The sequence below is a fragment of the Acipenser ruthenus genome, chromosome 28 (assembly GCF_902713425.1).
Source record: "Acipenser ruthenus chromosome 28, fAciRut3.2 maternal haplotype, whole genome shotgun sequence".
Lineage (NCBI taxonomy): Eukaryota > Metazoa > Chordata > Actinopteri > Acipenseriformes > Acipenseridae > Acipenser > Acipenser ruthenus.
The window spans coordinates 19,642,570-19,661,650 of NC_081216.1; the positions used below are offsets into that span (position 1 = coordinate 19,642,570).

At 34.1% G+C, this 19,081-nt stretch overlaps 1 protein-coding gene across 1 annotated transcript in view; it reads right to left on the bottom strand.

Annotated features, from left to right (window-relative positions):
* Positions 1 to 19,081, bottom strand: part of LOC117435035 (cGMP-inhibited 3',5'-cyclic phosphodiesterase 3B-like) — a 73,813-nt gene that overhangs the window by 53,383 nt on the left and 1,349 nt on the right. The gene's annotated exons all lie outside the window — the stretch shown is intronic.

The following is a 19,081-nucleotide window of genomic DNA, read 5'->3' on the forward strand; positions in this document are numbered from 1 at the left end:
CACAAGCGTGCTTAGTGGCGCAGTGACAGCGCTCAGCCAATCAATGCTGAGTAGGTTGGGGACTCTGCCATCCAATCAGGGCCAGGCAACAATCTCTTTAAGAGACAGAATGCGCTTGCGTCACCGCAAGGCTCCGTTTTGAATATGGAAATGGCGATCATGTCAAGCGGCAGTAGCACAGAGCAAGAAAAAACAGCACAAGTTAGAACAGCAAGTAGTAGGTCACTCGCCGAGAGAATACGTAAACCATGCTTCACGACACAGGAGATTATTATGTTAATAGAGGTAGAGGCACGTAGGGCAATCATTTATTATTTATAATAATTATACAAGGTCAATTATTTCATGGCATTGACATTACTACATGTAAAGTATAAAATACTACCCCCTCCATGTTTACCATGTGCCGCATCATGTTCCCTCTGAGCTTGTAATGTAGAGTTTCAACATAACCAGGGCTTTAATTCTCATGGAATATTTCCTGGAAAATAGGATTTTTTTTTTTAAATTCATATATTTGTTTATTATTAATTTACGAATAATACTGTTAGTTTCTTATGTTTTGTCGTTTTTTCGTGTTAGGTTCTTTATTTCTTTTCTTTCTTTTATTTCCTCTTTCTATGACTACTTTGCTTTTTATAGTGTGTTCAATTCTTAAAGTTCCTGATTGCGCCAGTAAATAAACCTGGTTTCAGCGGGTCTTAACGCAGAGCTCAATTGTCTATTTGGGACTCCATTGTGCTGTCATCAGAATCGCTTCGGTGAATATGTTAATGATACCACGCCCCGAAATTTATGCCGACATGTGACGATGGGGCAGGCGCTATATAATGGCACAGGACATGTCTTCAGAATACCATTTCAGCGCAGTGTTTTTTTTTTACGTCTTCGCTCCATTTTTGCAGAATTGGGGGCAAGCTCCATTCACGCTTGCACTCACATTTACGCTGTGATCAGAATACAGCCCACAATCTTATTTGAACTCTTTCAAAGACGATCAGTTTGTATGACAATTCACACACAAGACACTGAAACAATTTAATTACAGTAGTGTTACCTTTGTGCCAAGTTAAAGAAGTTATAGGCTACCTGCGAAGAGTAGGCCTACATAAGATTGTTGTAAGAAACACTGTTTTTTTTTTTTTATATACTTCTAATATGAGCCTTTAAATCACTGAATTTTTCGTTTGATTTTTAGAACAGTTTTACACCAATAGGTCATTTTAAGGTCCAAGTTATCAATGTGATATAATTAAAATATGAATTACACTCAATTTCAACTTCCAAGAATTGCTTTCTGTATTGATCACATCTAGACTACCCCATGATCAGACCTACCCCCAGTTCACTTTGCATTAAAATACAAATTACAGTATCTTGTGCTTAACCCCTATATTCTTAAGTGTTCCCATCTTCTGTTTTATTATAATGTAACTAACCACTGTTTGGGGAAAAAAAATAACTAAAAAAGCCCCTTTTATAACATTCAGTTTTTTGCTGTTTTTGGTTTTTTTTGGGATTATATAACAGAAAGTAAAAAGCCTTCATGGAAATTAAGGTTTTAAGCCACCTGTTAACGTCAATATAAAAACGGGTTTAATTCTGTACTTAGATAAAGGGAAGTGACTTTGTGGTCCACAAGCCAATAGGACCAGGGCCACGGCTCAATGACCAAAGCCACAACCAGTCATTACTGGTGCTGACACACACATTACAATATCTGACCTCACAATACAGTACACAAAAAGTAGTACACAAAACTAATATCATGAAATATTAAATGTAGACTGTGTAAAAATAAAAACATCAAATAAGTCCCATCTAATACATCAATACACAGTGCAGCTACTGTATGCAGAATGTTTTAGTTAGTTATATAAACATGCTCTAAACATGCTGCATCATTTTTACCTTAAAACACAATTGAGAGGCTCATGCCTCCAGAATAAATGTAAAAAAAAAAAATCTATGGTTGTGCAATAAGATAAAGTATTAGGCAACAGGCTGCAATGTGCTTTAAATGTCAAAGATAAGTATGAAACTGTAACCTTTCACCTTTTGCAGTGTATACAAAGCTGATTTGTAACATTATGCTCCCAAGTCTCTGAAGTTCTTTATTTTCCAGCCCAGCGACTCAGCCCAGGAAATCAGTTCTGAGAGACAACAACTGTTTAACCTCAGCACGTAGTAGTGAGGCTGTTTTTTTTTTGTTAGTATTTGTCCTTTTGTATACCTAAATAAATGATATAAAACTAGCATAAAACAAGATACTGTACATTATTTAACCTATTTCAAATCGGACGACACATATTACCACTATTAAAATAGCCTCATCTATGACTGAGTAGGAAGCTAAACTTAATACAGCCTAGGGACAGTTTAAACATTTTCAGTGTTAAACATTTTCAAATGTTCCTGTGTAACCATTGTCAAAGATATGCATGTCAAATATAGAAGTCAGCTGTAGTGCTTACAGTAGCACATGTACAGTGAGTGTAAGGTTTTTAGTTTTGTAATAGGTCATAAAAAAAAAAAAAAAAAAAAGTACCAGCATTCAAATGAAGGGCTTCTCTTCATGTTTTTTGGTTGGTTACAAAAATTCCCAAAAATATACTAACAAAGTCTTGGAGTTTACAGAGAGATGATCTTTATCGAAATAATAATAATAATAATAATAATAATAATAATAATAATAATAATAATAATAATAATATATGCAATACCACTGTTCTATATACTGTAATAACAGAAGCATCAGTCATTCATACTGCAAAATCATACACTGGACAAATATTGTGATGTGAGCCAATCCTATCTGATAATACAAAATAAATTAATACAAATTGACTAGTACTGTAATTTAAAAGCATTAAGTCCCATTTTAACCCTTTTAGGGGCACTTCTTTTAACACATTAACATCTAAAAAAAAAAAAAAAAAATCATTAAAATCCATAGAATACCGAAATCGAGTGTTACATAAAGTAGAGTAATTTAACATAACATCATTTTTCATTTAGTTTGAGAAATGCATTTTCTAAAATACTTTTTAAAAGCCAAACTTTAACATAGATACATTTAAGTAAACACAAAAAAGTGTACTGTCATACACACATCTGTTAGCCCGTATCACAAAACAGTACTGAACAATGTACAATATAGCACACTATAGGAGAGCACCCAGTCTTACATTTCATGGCTCTTTTCTACAGGAGTGCAAGAGTCCTGTCTGAGGTCACTTTTTCTTTGCCGTCAGCCACTGCAGTTGAGCTGAGCCCTGCAAAGCTATCATCAAAAATAAAGAGCTGCAAGCTAATTGCTAGTGATCATGACGCAAACGGTTTCCAAGGCAACAGTCAGAGTTCTGGAGTGCCTGCTCCAGCACTTCCTCATCTGTTTGCACTCACACCAGCAGTCTGACAATGCAGTCACTGCATCCTGTTTCGGTCTGCAGCCAGCGAAACACAAAACTCTGTATAGCTTAACCCTTTCACAAACACAATGCTGTCTGCAGCCACGAAAAAAAAAAAAGAATAACAATGTGTGTCTATATTTGTATAGGAATGTATACTTTTAACTAAATAAACAAGTCAACAAATTACTGGAAGTGCTGTGGTGTTGTCAATACTACAGTTGTAGGTCAGTCATCAAAACAAAGACTAACCAATTCTACATGCAACTACTGTTGCCGCAAACTTATTTTAATTGCACTTAATTAGATAGGTATTTCTGAAAGTAATGTACTTTTTATCCTCCTGTAATATCATGTAACATGACCCGTCCTTATTAAAACTGATTCCGCACAGGGTCACTATCCTTCTAAATCAGCACAGTTGTCTTGCTTACACTTGAAAGACACCATAAAGTGCATTGCTAAGCCTTATTTAATAAACTCTCAGAAATGAATAGTGTCTGCTTACATTCCTAGGCTGGTTCTTCTTTCTCTCAGCAACTCAGGTCTGTTTTTCTTATTCTAACATAGCATTCCTAACTGATTGTAAAAAAAAGTTTAGGAGTATTGTAGAAATATGACCCCATCCATCGGCTTAGGTTGTTGGGATCCCAAGTAGAAATGTCCTCATACCTTTGGCTTTGGGTTAAGGTTTGGGCATTTTAATTACCCACTACTAACCCCAAGCCAATGAAATTATATTTTTACTTGTAACCAAAACATATATGCATCATAGAGCCCCTTCAAACTGTTTTACTGCCTTATTCCAAATTTGATCACATTTCAAATATAAAGAAGGAGAAGCAGTGTACTATACATTTACAACAAATGTCTTTAAATGCAACAATTGTGAAAGTGTTGAATGAAATGTAGTCTTCCTCCTAGAAGGCTGGATTTAATTTTCTGACAGCGAAAACAAAGTTTGGCAAAAGTTGAGTTAACATATTCTTGTTTGGAAGGCTTCAAATATGCTTTATTCTTCATCTCCATTTACTTTTAGCAATATAAAGGCAAGGCTTAATCATTTTACTGTGCATCTCTATGGAATAAAATAACATTTTCGAAGTACACCCCAATAGAAAATGTTGCAAATAAGTATGCAGCTAAAAGTGGTCTATACAGTAGCTATTGTGGCTGCAACAATATCGGTATTAGGTAATTGCTTTGTGCTAATGCTATGCTTTAGTGGAACATACAACCATACAATTATTCAAGTAATATAATATATATTTTTTCTCTATTTAAGATAATTTACGTAAAATTTTTTATCAAAGATACAGCACTTTGATTCAAAACACATCTCCAGTTCCTGCACAAAAAACATATACACCACACAACAACATTGCAAAAGGCATACAACACATAGCAGAGCATTAGTTAAATGCTAAATTATAAAAATAAATGATGGTACTGTTTCTAGAAAAGATTTTCTTCAATAAAAACAAATCCTTATCTCGGTTATTTAAATAATTAAAAAAAACAAAACATTAAACCAATATTCCCATGTTTTATGTAACAAGGTGTTTTATAAAATGTAATTACTGCAGTCATAAATCTGATCAACCTTTGTCTGAATAAAAATTAAAATGTAGAATTTTGTTTTGTTTTTACGGATTAAAAATAAAATACAAAAATGTAAAAAATAATGTGTAGCCTGTACTTGAAAATTACCTTTCAGTTTTAAAATACCCATTTACTGTATAAACGGTCTATTGCTGAATTTTGGGAGCAGTCTATTGCAGTTGACAATGCACTTTCATGTTCCTGCGTCTCTCTTTTGAGCTAAACTGTAGGTAGCCACTAAATTCTACAAGGCAATAAGTGAAATGTGCTGCTTTTTTTTTTCTCTCGCAGTCACACACACGTCACTATTAAGTGACGTCAATGTTATATCATTCCACATGGCTTTACAGCAGGAGAACGTGACAACTGAAGGTTCCTCTGCTTTCTGCCTCTCATTGCGGCTATGTGCGGAAACCATATATTTATTACTTAGTTAAGCACACTAGTTACATTGCAGAAACAATGATCAATAATGGTTTTGGTTCCAGTGGTTTTAACCCTTTATATTTTAATAGTCCAACATTTGTACTGCTACTGTATGTTGAGTGTGGGAGCTGGTAAATATCTGAGTAAACTTGAATACAATCAGAAATAATAATTGTTAAATAAAAAAAAAAACAACAAAGAAAGCTGTACAGTAAACAAAACCAAAGAAACATTATCGTTGCCTTTATTAAGCTTACAAGAAATTGTAATGCCAAAATGGGTTGTTCTCTTTCTTAAATTCTACAGCATGCTGTGTTACGGAGACAAGCACACTAACAGCCATCCACATGTATCCTTTTTCACATGTACCTTTTAGTTGCTCAATGGTAACTTTGATGTGCTTGCCAAAGAGGTTAGAGATGCTTACATTAAACCCATACCTTTCAAAGGTATGAGTTTCAAACTCAAAAGGCCCTGGCTTAACTACAGTAGGTTATTATTTTATTTGTACTTTAATCTCAAAACCACAAAGAAAACAGGATTGTGAGGTTATATGTATTTTACTTCAAAATAAGTATGCACCCAGTACACAACAATACATAATATAGTATGCAAATAAAACGGGTTGGTGGGAACTTTCATTTTCTCAATCAGCTGATCTGTGAAGACACTTTTAACTGTGTAAACAGGAAGAAAATACAAGCTATACAGTACTGTATTCACAAAAACTTACTTTGGACAATATGTTTAGGTGACGTCATTTATACACCTTTCCATAGATGGGCATACAGGTAAAGAAACATATCTTGCACACTGTAGGTTAAAAGAGGAGATAAGACAAGGACTAGTGGTGCAGCAGAGTCATTCTCTAGCCTGTCCTGCCTTTCTCCTCTCAGGTCACACGTGAAACGAGTTTGGTGGTCTCAGGTTATCCATCACAAGACAATCACACAAGTGGACTTAAGAGGGCTGATTGGCAGGGGGTTTTCTGGTCAGTACTGAGGTCTGTTTTTAAAGTTGCGATGAGAAGCACACCTGGTAGCCAACAACTTAATGAACGCTAAATCCGCAAGGACCAAATGAAACACACACAGGATCAGATATAATATGAACTATATCTTTTTTTGTATTATCTTGAGATCTACCAGTACTATTTTTACTCACTTTCTTTGTATTCTTTAAACTGAGCCAAGATGGGATTTAAACTTATCAGCAAGCAATTCAGAATACATGCAATTCATAGTTATGTTCCCAGATTAGGACAGAAAGTTCTACCCATGACCATGGGGAAAACAGAACAGAAGAAAAACACTACAAAGCTATTACATAAACATGTTTATATGTTTTTAATTAACAATTCCTATTATTGTTCTCCCATAACATTTCCACTTTCAAGGCTCAGGGCTAGACCATTTTGGGGCAGTTTCCTGTCTAAGCCAGAACTCTAAACCCTTTGTAAATCTTTTGATTATCAGATCTTTATTAATCCATCTTTGTCACTCACATCCTGTTATAAAGATATGAGCAGATAAAACAGGATTCAGAAGTGAACAGTTATTTACTGAAGACGTGACCACCAGTAATGAACCGTACTCAAAAATGTTTTAATCCAGCTCAAAACGTCCACGCTGAAGAAGTACCGTTTCATGTTTAGTCGGGCGTTATGCGTATACACGCTATTACTATTAAAATAGTTTGGTTACGTAGCAGCGCAATGAACAGTGGAAACAAATACGATAGTGTTATGCACTATATTAACAGAGGTCCATACTGCTAAGAAATAAAAAGTATTTGGGGAAAAGTATCGTAAATGCTAACACACACACAAGTAGGGCTTGAAGTTTTCGGGGTTTATTTTTAATCAGGTGACGTCCCTTTAAACAAATTTAGCTGATTCTGTTTCATATTTAAAACTCAGGAAAAGATGTTATTTGCAAAACAATCTTTGCTTGTACCGTCACTGTAGCCTAATTCTGGTCCTTTTTAATTTTATTTCAAACAGAGCTGACAAATTATTTCGATTTTCCATCCCCGATCCTACTTTTAACTCGCGTTTCATTTTTGCAGTCGCCTAATTTAACGTTGCGCTTTCGTTATTTTCTCCCACTAGTTTAACCTGACAGATTTTTAAGCATAAAAATGAATACATAGTTCGGAGTGTACACTGACAGCAAGTCAGTTGTCAATCAGAAGTTTTTTTTTTTTTTTTTTTTTTTTTTTTTTTTTTGCTAATCAGTCAGCATCTTCAGGTTATTCCCATCTGCATCTGAGCCATCTGCTTCTGACTGTACGAGTACTAGTCTACAGTGACCGAAGCAGTGGTAATGCACAAAAAACACAAACGAAAAATACCTTCTTATAATTCTGAATGGGATATGAAGTCTCCGTTGCTTGTTTACCTAGACGGCAAGATGTCTAGTGTGTGTGAAAGAGCTGCTGGGCAAAAAACAAACAAACAAACAAACAATGTGTGTATATATATATATATATATTATATATATATATATATATATATATATATATATATATATATATATATATATATATATATATATATATATATATATACACACACACACACACACACGCAGATGTACAGATTTTTGAGAACCTTCGCTTAAAGACACAGACATGGCGATGCTGTTGCTGTTATTGGAATGCATAAAAATATTATAACACACGTTGATGAAGGCAACAAACTGCTTAGAATCCCGTCTCGTTGTCATGGGAACAGTCTACTGTTAGTATATAAGAAAAAACTGTGTCTTCATATGTATATCTATACACAGACATAGATTGTTTAAACTACTATATGGCATAGAGTTTAAACGTTCTTAAAATGTACCAAAATGCACATGCCTGGAGTTTATTAGTCTTTTTTGTGTTAACAATAGTTAAGTATCTGATGGAAGGGACGCAAAATTTTGGGGATGTGCGTTTCATGAACTCATGAACAGAAAAGCTAGCACGACCTCTCTATATATTAAAAAATCAGAACAGTTTTACTGCAAAAAAATAAATAAATTATATATATATATATATATATATATATATATATATATATATATATATATATATATATCCACTTTTACAGTATCTGAACTGGCCCAATCACTGTATATCGATACCTAAACAGTACCCATGTCATGCAGCTTTTTGTTGGATAAGTACTACTGCAAGAATTGTTGAGTTGTGTGTTGTGTTTCTGGACTGGGATCCTTTTTTTCCCAGTAATCTAACACTGTCCCCTTGCTATTATCATCTTCCAGCAGTCTGAAACAGCAAGAATGATTTATACTCTGCATTTAACAGTGAAACCAAACAAACAACAAAGTACACTATCATGTGTTTAAAAAGGAGTCTTAATTGCCACCAGTCACATGTGCTTTAAAAAAACAACTTGCACCTTATGTACAGTTCAGTTAACTCGAGTATCACCAGCTCCAGGGGTGATTTATTGACCCCTTGTGAATCTCTCTGAATACTTTCAAAACACAGTAAAAAGAGGTCCACAATACAGCACACTTACACGTTACTTATTTCATATCTGACCTTGTGCAGCCAAACTGGGCACAGGTTCGTCTCTCAAGGTTTCCTGCTTTAGAGGGCAAATGTTAAGTTTTGTAACATTTAAATCTAATGTTTTTCCATGAATTTAACTTGATAGGCAGATGTCATTCATTTCTAACACAATTAAATGTTTAGTTGACTGGCCAGTAAGTTGGTAAAACACATTTACCCCCCCCCCCCCCCCCCAATGTAATCTAAGAAATTCAACCAAATCCTTTTCACTGTTTAACCTTGTCCATTAGTTTTACAGTAAATACAGTAGCCCCCCAATTATTTTATTTTTTTTAATTTTTAGGGGGAATGTGCAAAAAAAAAATGTGGAAGGGACCGGATGGTCGTGTTTGTCAAGCTATAATAAATAACATTGGTTGAAGGAGTTGCAAGGTATAAGGCAATACACATATCTCTTGGTGTATTATTTATTTACTTTTCAACTGGTTTATTAGAGACCCTTGGGACCAATTCCTCATTTACCAGGGTTGTAGTTATACCGAGTCAAGAAGCATGCACAAATATTCTATAGAACACATATAATATTTTTTTGGGGAAAATGATTCACCTATCTGAATGTATGTAACCTCTATTTCATTTTGATTGAATAAGGGGGTCAAAAAAAAAGATTTAGCTGGCTTGGTTCACTTCCCCCAAAGTGTGAAGCAGGATGTGCTAAAATGCATTTCAGTCCTAAAGCTTTCTCTAAAACCAGCCAATTCCCATTAAGCAAATTACACAGCTGAAAAATGTGAATTCCTGATATCCTAAGGGGAAAGTCTAGTGCTTGGAAAAAAAAACTATAAATATTAATTTAGAAGAAGTTACATTCTTCAAATTATAGGGTTCCATCCCTGCCATTTTTCTTTTTCTTTTTTAACCAAGATAAAAAATAGTTCTGCTCCATTTTCAGTTCAAGTAAAGTCTCTTCAGTACGACACCCAACCATCAGCACTGTAATGCTATGCAACTGCACCAGGAAGATTTTCAGATGTTGAAGTCATTTAAGGGATGTCATCTCATGCAGTTTAACATTAGAATTGTGTTGCATGTTCTATGCACAGAATTTACACAGAGTATGATGTAATGTCATTTTGAAAAATCCTTAACGGTGATTGGACAAGTAGTGTGGCAATGTTAACCTTTTTCAAACACATCATGTCACTTTCAAACATCAAGCCAAATACACAATTTAATATTAGTAAAGCAATAAGCCAATACAACTGTCATCAAAATTAAAAGCTAGTACTGTATATTAAAGGGAGTGATAAGGGTTACAATCAGGGTCTTACTCTTGTCTTACCGCCTTTTTTGTGGTGAAGATATTTTGGTTCTTTGCTTGTTTTTCTAAACGTTATTTGGAAATGCAGACATGTTTTAACACTATATTGTGAGAATAAAAGTTGCTACTGCTTCCTGGTACAGTACCTAATAACTTCAAACACAGTCCAGTCAGACCACATGACCTACAGCAAAGCTAATTGGAGCGACTGATCAGCAATATTTTCAGGACTACAATCTACTGTCAGCAGGAATATACCTGTAGTATAGGCTATATATAATTTGTTTTAATTTAAAAGGAAAATACATTGCTTTTATAGTACTGAGTTGGCCTGAATCACATAAAGAATTCAACAAATGGCATCCAACAATGATCTATGAACTTAACATTACAAATCCAAATAACAACATTGCTTCTATTGAAAATGAAAAACATAACAACCACAAAATTAAGCTAAAAAATATCACAGCGACAACCAAAGGAACAGTATTTAAAGCTCTTTATCTACTCTAAATAATTCTACGTTCACAAACAACGCAAACCAATTTTGAAAAGCTTCCAGCCTTTTTTTCTTCAAATAATCCTAACAGCAGCAGCCTGGATGGTATGCTTGTAAAACATACGGTTTGTAAAATAACATAAAACTAGGACTGGCAATCCCTGTATAAGGTTTACAGTATAGTACATCTTCTAATAGTGTGTGTTTAAATTGTACACTGTTGCTGTAACCCAAGGCCAGCTAATTCCAATGTGAGGTAATAGGGGCCCCTAGACATGTTCATTACTGTACCTCCCAGATTTAACCACATATTCTTCTACACCTGCCCCGCAGGAGCATGGACTCTTTTTTGACTTGGTGTGGTGCGATAATAATTTCAACAGAGCCAATTGTATAAATTCAACAGTTTCAGAAACATAATTATCATAGCTACAGAATGTTTTTTAAAAAAAAAATTAAATTAGGAGAATTATTACTGTATAGCTAGTTTTGCAGCACCCTATATAATGAACACATTTTACTTCATAAGGTTGAATAAAACCTGCTGAATAATGTTAACATATAGAATTGCATACCACTTTGTAGTTTTTTTACATATACCTAATGAAAAACTGATAAAAATTGAAAAATGTAACATTTCAAAGTCTAACATAAAATACTGTACTACTATTATGGCTGCCAGTAGACTTTTGCGATATCATTTTGTAGTTTCTTTGATTACATGATGTTAAATAAAAGATCTAAATTAAGTTCATGTAGTTTAATTAAAAAAATAAAAAAAAACTAATGTCTCAATCCTATAACTCTTTGGCCATAGCTGCATATCCTGTATTAGAGACTGATTGTGAACGAATTATAACGTATTGCTGTTTCCAAAGAAAGAGTACAGCTGTTGCCTTTACCCTGATAAAGCTGTGCAATTGGATAGAAGGGTCACATGTTTAAGGATTAGGGTATACATACTGTACTGTATTGAAGAGATTCATTTTGCAGAACTGTATATTGAAATGTATGCAAACATATTCAAAACGCATCAGCTAGGAAGAAAAGTGATAGGGCTGGTTTGTATGGCTAAAAGGAGCCTGTGAAGCAAGTTCAATATTGTGTTCTGTCTCAATTTGCATTCCTGCAGATGTAGAGACATACCTGTGTGCCAACTACTGACAGCACAGCCTTGTAACTACAGACACCTACATTCAAATGCCTCACGTCAGAATGTATAGTTTTAGTGTTGTTTTTTTTTTGTTTTTGTTTTTTTTCCTGAACAAAAACAAACCATTCCCTGTGTAACAAAATGTTATTTACAAAGTTACTTTTGCTCACAGTTTCTGGGATATGGTCAGAGGTAAACAATTAGGTTACAAATGTGACCAAAAAAATCAAATAATCAAACTTGACTGGGAAAAATAATAGAATTGGCAGTTATGTACCTAATTTAAAAGCAAATATCTCAAAGAGTGTGGTAAACGGGTTATGGTGAAAGGCTTCCTGGCTAATTTTCATGACAAAGACATGCATGATTTAAGGACAGCGATATAATAATACCTTTCTTGGACAAACCTAGTCACTCTGTTCTGAATTCCAGAGCTATTCATGATTTGATACTATTTGGCTATGCATACACCCCTGGAGAGTTAGTGGTTTTACAATATATTAGGCCAAAATCCTTTCCTGCAAATAACACATGGGAGACCTAAAGGGCCTCACTAATCTGCGATCCCTTCGGACACTGAGAAACTGTTGCTCTGTTAATGAAAGGTTGTACACTTTTTGTTTAGTGATCACATTTCCATTCTGAAAGACAGGTAGTCATTAAAACGCTTCCTGACATGGCCTGCTATTGCATGCAAGCTGTCTACTGGAAACAGAAGGTAGATGACGCGATAGCGGTTACCACAAACAACACTCCTCTAAATTGAGACACAAAAGTACAGATGCAGAAACATCAAAAGATCACCCTACTTTGTATACTAGAAAATATGAGAAATTGTATTTTTTTTTTTTTTAAAGTGTAAATGTTCTGTAGCCCATATTCATTATTATATAGATACAATAGTACAGCAAGTGAAATGCAGTCCAGTTGATTTACTGGCATGCTAATGCTTTCAGCCACAGTTCAGTTACAGCATACAGCTCTATTCTTTTCCTTCATAAATATGCTGGAATACAGTTCAATACAGAAAGACATAATACAGCTAGTGAAATAACATAGATGTCACCATAGAAGATACAGTATAAATTGGTACATCCTGAATTAACAGTACTGTAATTAACAGGTGCACATATCTATCATTTTACTTTATATTTATCAATTAATTAGTCATGTAATGTTGTTAATCCACCAACAACATTTGGGGTAGACTGTTGGGGTTTTGGTAATAATGTATTTTCTGTTAATTACACAGATTTTTCTCCCCACATTCTGCTGAAAGAGCACAGCGATGTTATCACTGTTGCGAGTGCTTGGTCTTGTACAAACTTGCAATTAATGGCTGATTTACTTTATCTGGAGTTCACAAGCAAATGGAACTTGCTGCTGACATCAATGTGGCATTGACGTATCAGTCTATTTGCCTTTAGTTGCTAGGATTCAGTGGACTCATTTGCCTTTTAACCTGTATGTTTATAAAACTGCAGTATGATGCTTACTGAATTACATTCTAAACCAGCTGGATTGAAGTGTATGTCTATACACCTCTTTCTATCAATCTTGTAATCTATTGCACCACAAAATCCCTGACCTAAATAAAAACCTAATTTAGCCTGAATGAAAGATTAATATAAACCTCACAGATCATCACAGCCAATCAGGTTTCACATAGAGCAGTCATTATCCCATGTTAGATGCCCTCCTAACAGGGTTTTATAATCTTGAAATCACCGATAAAATATTAGTCTCGAGCCTAATGCAATCCAGTAGAAAAAAAAACAAAGAAACACAACATTAGAAAACATCTCTTCAAAACAGGAAAATGACTTTTCTGTTCATAATAACATTAATACCCTTAGACTCGTCAAGCTTTTAGTATTAAAAATGGTGCAGTGGACACAACAAATTCCATGAAATTACCCTATGCTGTATTACCATTAATGTTTGGAGACAGAGAGAGAGGGGGAAAATTATAATTGTATCCAGTGGTTCATTTCAGATACTACTACATCTATCTGCTTAATACAAATGAACTGGTACAGTGAATCCATGGTCTAAGTCCTACATGTACACTGAGTACGTGGTCCTACAGGTACAGGAAACCCATGGTCTAAGTCCTACAGGTCCAGTGAAACAAAGACCTGGTTTGGAAAAGTGAGACTCTACAGTCTGCTTAATAGCTACAAAAACTATTTGAAAAGCACTTAAGGAAACCTTAACTCAAAAACTATAATGCAACCTTAAAGCCCCCCAATCTAGACTGTATCATACATACTGTATATGTATGGATATAGAAAACCAATAAGCTTGCTGGACCAGAGGGAAGACTTTCACTTGTTGTACACAATTGGAGAAATCACAAAATGCACAGCTAAAGTTTGTACATACAATACAGTCTTAAAATAAACACCCCACACACATAACATCCACGTGTTTGCCAGCAAATAACCATTCTATAAACATAATGCCAAGAACCTACAGTAAAGTAAATAATAAAATGCCATAACATCCTCCTAGCTTTATTTTAATCCGCCAGCAACCTCTACAGGATTGCACAATGGTTTAGTAGCCGCAGTATCTTATTTACATACAAATTTCAGAATCATAATGAACTTGGCAATTAACGGTAGTGTTTCTGCTTTGAGTAGCAGGTAAGAGACACATGCTGATAACAGTACCATCTACAAAGAAATGACTTTTTGGTTCCAGATCAAAATCAACCTTAAAAGAAACACACTGTCTTTTATAAAGTGCATTAAGATACATTAATAATAAAAGATTGTTTCATTTATAAATGCAAATTATCTCTTTACACATCGCACTTTAGCATGCCACTTAACTATTTCAAGAACAAGGAGTGCTACATTCAGAAAAATGTAAAGCCCATTGTAACTTGTCAGCATCAATGTGTTCTCTTGCTCTTTTAGTGTCACATTTAGGGTAATTATTTTCCAACTTCAAAACTACTTTTCATTACAAAAAAAAAAAAGAGATACACCAGTCGTTCATGAAAGCCCCCCCCCCCCCCCCCCCCACAAAACATATTAAATAGTGTCAGTTATACATTTTTAGTAAACCATTTGTTACTTTAAATAACATTATATGTGGAGAGAGAGACTGTTAGTTTATTATGGCTTATGTAAAACACAAAAACATGTATATTTTTCTCATACACATGCCTTACGTACATTCATGCTATTATTAAATACATTATGGTAAACATTTGCACCGTTACATGTTGCACTAGCGTCTGCAGAAAGAAAGAAAAAAAGCAAGCAAAAAAAAACCCAATAACTATCTTTTGAAAGCACAGGAGCAAGCTCCAAATGTGCTATTAGAAAGCAATCATCCCAACTAGGCAGATAAAAGAACAGGAAACCACATATCTGTTGCATAAACAAAAGAGTATTAGTGCATAAATTTGATCTTTGCAAAGAATAGAAGTTCTAAGTTCTAAAACCACTGCTGGCTTTCTGTCAAAGAATTTTGAGACCGCAACCAAAACTATGAAATTGCAAAAAGCAAATGATTTCATGTGCAATGTGTAAATCCTAGGCCTTTTTTTCCCTTACAAAGATTCATTAAGGTTCACGTTATTCATCCTTTACAAGGAACATTATTAAAGAACATGCAGTGTGGAATAACATAACGGTGTCGGCATTGCACGATACCTAACAAAAAATATACAGTATTAAGTATGTCTAATAATACAGTGAATTAAGAAAATTGGAAAGCATTTTCAGGCTAATATCTATAGGCTACTATCTCAACCGATTTTACTTATTTTTATTTATAGACCTGTTCCTCTAGTTCGCAAAAAAACAGCTAATGAAGTATCAGAAATAATTATAGTTAGTACCCAAACAAACAACATTCCAGCTTGTGATTTCCTATCCTAGCAGTCATTTACCTTATAAGCAGTTGATACAGAGTCACTGCACTGTGCTCAGTGAACTGCTGTCGACCTACGCCCATTTAAGATTTACATAAAGATCAATATTTCCTTTATCTTGACAGCCGTTAAGGTAGCATTAATACAAACCCCTCCCCTCAGATAAAACAGTGTTTCACATACACCTGACCACCATTCATTACTGTTTGTCATTAAACATCAAACTTCTACAGTTCACGTCCCGTTCACCTTTTGAAATCAAGTGGTAAAGTCGAGGGATAATCTGAATAACAATGTTGTGCACTGGCTATTTCTTTACCTCTAACTGATCTTGACCAATCTATACAAATTCTTCACATCAATTTCAGAGTAAGCTCCGCTCCCCCCCCCCCCCCCCCTTCTATGTTTTCAACACCATCCAAGTATTGCATAGATCAGCAGAAGAGCAACTGGACTGGACTGGGCTGGGCTGGGCTGGGCTGGGCTACCCTCCACCACATTGTGCACCTTATTCTGCTCAAAAGTTTATACATAAACAGACATCAACATCACAGATGTGGTGTATCTTTTTGCAAGTGCGTGGAGTCAGTTGTGAATACTAATGCACAACTATACTGAAACAGTAAGGTAATGTAACAGAAATACTAAGAATAAGCTCAAAAGCATAGATTGTATCACTTGCTTTCTAAGGAAAACAACTATAACTGATACCCTTACCTACTATTAACAAAAAACTAACAAATTAAGCAAGGTTTTATTGCACAAGTGTTCACAGAATTTTCAATTCAGTACTGTTCTAAAATTAGTAGCTGTCACATTCCATAAAAAGAAACAATACCACCTGCATGTAAAAACTTTTTTAATTTTATACAGATTCAACAGGTAAAAAAACTGAATTTTTAAGAAGTATATAGATTACTGATCACTGCAAGTACTAAGCAAACTAGTCATAGAAGTAGTGCTGAAAACGAACTGTACAGTATATGATTAAAAGTGTGGCCATGGGTAGAAGAGTGAAATATTAATTTGAGATAAAATTAAGACAATTTTACACATTTACCTCCAACACACTGCTAAAATATTCATGTAAAATTGCTCTATACCATATTATATTTAAAAAAAAAAAAAAAAAAAAAAAAAACACCACAAGAAAACAAAATGATATGTTTGCCTCTAATACTGCCAGGTTTACAAGTACAAATAAACATTCCGGTACAAAATAATTACAACAATTAGGAGGTGTTGTCAAGAGAGACTGCAATCACCCAATCCAACGGGAATAAAATACGTTCGTGCACGTTGCAAGTAACCTACTCTACAACAAAGCAACAGTGATCTTGTGCAATGTTTATACCAGCTAGCATGCATTCCTACGTCACTGGCTCGAGTCTGCAACGTGATGACCTCTTGACTTTAGATCGATGAAAAACTTGAACTTAAAGTCGCTCATTATATATATATATATATATATATATATATATATATATATATATATATATATATATATATATATATATATATATGAGCGACTTTATTACATGTCAGGTTGCAGTGTAAATATGTTTCAATTAATAACAATTTATAAAACTAAAATTCTGTTTAGTCTCGCATTGCTTACAAATGCTAATGTTTTGCGCATGTTGAGCAAAAAATAAGTTCCCATTTGAATGACTTGCTAGTCTTTAGATATGATTCGTTTTTTGTCACATTTTGCTGATATATTTCCCCAGGCCGCCTTTGACTTGCACATGGCCTTGCAAGGTTTTATTCTTGGACATTCTTGGAAAAAGACACGGAACACGTCAATTTAGTTTTCCTGGAATAAATACTGTACATTTGACAGAACCCTTGAGCAAAAGCAAAACAACGTCATAATCCGATTGTTTTTGAGGTGACTTTGTTTTAGTGGTGGTGTACTTCGTCTAAATCGATAAAACAGCATTACTAAGAGGTAGGAGTTTAACAGAGATTTGGTGTGATAATAAAGCAGCTTCAATGAAATAAAACAACTTAAGTGTAGGGAAACTGGCAAGAGTAGCAAGGTTTGCAGCTTAACACACTGTGCACATCTAGTTTTCGTAAAGGTTGAAAATTGAGAGTTATGAAGCTAAAATGATAATTTCATAATTTACTACTGCTTTTTTTTGCCAATATACACCATAACCTCTCCACCAAACAAAGAGTGAGGCTAGTTAGCACGCCATGTTTTTTATATAGGCTATATTTATTTTGTTATGACAAAACTAAATATTTAAATTTAAAAAAGCATTGTTCCATGTCACTTGGTTTATTTTTTTTTCTTTTGTGTAAAATAAAAACAAAAGCGCGTGACATAGCAGGTTAATATTATTGCAATTACTTTTCATCCACAATTGCAGTTCGTTGTATTTTCTGGTATTATTATTATTATTATTATTATTATTATTATTATTATTTATTATGTAGCTTACTTTATAAATGGAACGTGTATGTGTGTAATATATATATATATATATATATATATATATATATATATATATATATATATATATATAGCATTTTAGTAATTAGGTCAAATCACAATAAAATAGCCATGGGGAAACAGACAACACTGTAACAATAGCAGTGATACATTGATACATATTTCTTGTGCTTTATAAAATGCTGAAAACATCCATTGGCTGACCAATGTTATTACTAGAACAGATACATTTTTTAAGCATGGAAAGTCATAAGTTTGGACTCGTTTTTGGGCGCAGTGCCTACTATCCATTGTATATAATACCAAATATACAACATATTTTAAATATGCAGTTTTATTGTAAAGACTGAAAAAAAGAAATGTAACAATTGTGTAATAGTTGCGTATTAAGAAACACGTCTGAAGGCACCTGATTGACTATAGCACATACTTTTCACGATTATTTCCCCTAATAAAAAAACACGATCAAATAATTGTTTACTAAAGCTTTAACCAGCTTCACTTAGTGTTTATTTATTTATTTTTGTTTTTAAGACAAACCAAATACCCCTCAAAGGTGGAGTGTATTTATAAGTAATTATACCAATGTGCTAAAACTGTGTCATTTAAAAGCTTTTCTGGGTTTGCTTTTTATTATGGTATCTGTATACATTACGGCCTGTATTGCAGTGAAGTACCACTAGTAAACACACTTAATCAGGTAGATTAACTTAATCAGGTAGATTAACTTCTTGAGAACTACGACTTAAACGTTTGATGTGAATAAAACATACCTGTTTTCAGTCTAAAATATGTAAA